Source organism: Chiloscyllium punctatum, chromosome 7 (genome assembly GCF_047496795.1).
Source record: "Chiloscyllium punctatum isolate Juve2018m chromosome 7, sChiPun1.3, whole genome shotgun sequence".
NCBI lineage: Eukaryota > Metazoa > Chordata > Chondrichthyes > Orectolobiformes > Hemiscylliidae > Chiloscyllium > Chiloscyllium punctatum.
Genome location: NC_092745.1, coordinates 9,405,524 through 9,406,765, shown reverse-complemented (window position 1 = coordinate 9,406,765; position 1,242 = coordinate 9,405,524).

The window sequence follows — 1,242 nt, the reverse complement described above, 5'->3', positions numbered from 1 at the left end:
CAGGCGTATGTGTTTGTGAGAGAGTGACTGTCCTTTTTTCCATCACTGTGCTGTTTCTGAAAAGAAAAATCCCAGAACCAGCCTCCTGTGCTGTCAGATTCCAGGCAGCGCAGACCGTTCACAGTTTTCTCCCGCCTCAGTAACAAATGTCCAGCTGCTCCGAGCTCCTTCTTTCACTTCCTCTCTCTGTGAAGTTTCAACTTTGCGATCTGACAGCCTTTGCAGTTATTTTTCACACTGGGGCTTTCTGCTGTGGTCAGAATCTCTAATAATAAGTGTCCAATCAGTGACAATCACAGCAGCTCAGAGCAGTCAGGACTGAGGAGCCAGGCTCACTAGGAAACACATTGGGAAGATCAAAGCCATCCCCTTTAGATCCTGATATAAACTCCATCCCTCTCCCTGAGCACTATCTGCTGCTCAACCAGACTCTTTACAAACTTGGCCTCATCTTTGAGGCTGATCTGAGTCCCATATCCTCCACTTCACAATGATCAGCCACTGAAAAACTCTGCCATGTCCATGGGACTCCAAACATGACCATACCAATGTTGTGCTTGCACACATCACAGCCACTGCCCTCTGTAACCTTCAGCTCATCCCAAATTCTGCTGCCCATATCCAAACTTGCACCAAATCCCATTCCCCCAACCCCCTGCACACTGTGCCTACATTGGCTCCTCATCCAGCAACACCTCGATTTTCAAACTCTCATCCTTGTTCTCAAGTCCCTCCCTGTCCTCCACTCTCCCTATCTCTGTAACCTCCTCCAAACCTCCTCACTCAGTGTGATCAACAATCTTGGATATATGGCTGTCTATTCCTTCATCCAAGTCATTTAGAAATATTGTGAAATGCTGAGGTTCCAGCCCAGTTCCCTGGGGACACCACTATCCACATTTTAGCCATTGGAGAGCACACACATTATCCCTCCTCTCTGTCTCCTACCTCCAAACTAATTCCTGACCAAAGATAAATACTTTTCTCTAACTGGCGAGAATGGGAGAAAGCAGAGGGACATAGTGGAAAGATACTCGTCAGACTGGAGGCCTGTGTCTAGTGGAGTGCCTCAGGATTGATGCTGGGCCCATTACTGTTTGTTATCAATATCAATGATTTAGAAGACATTACAATAGCCGGTATTGTGTACAATGAGGAATGTTATCAGATATTGCAGCAGGACTTTGATCAGCTGTGGAAATGGGAAAAGAAATGATAAATTGAGTTTAATGTCGATAAGTA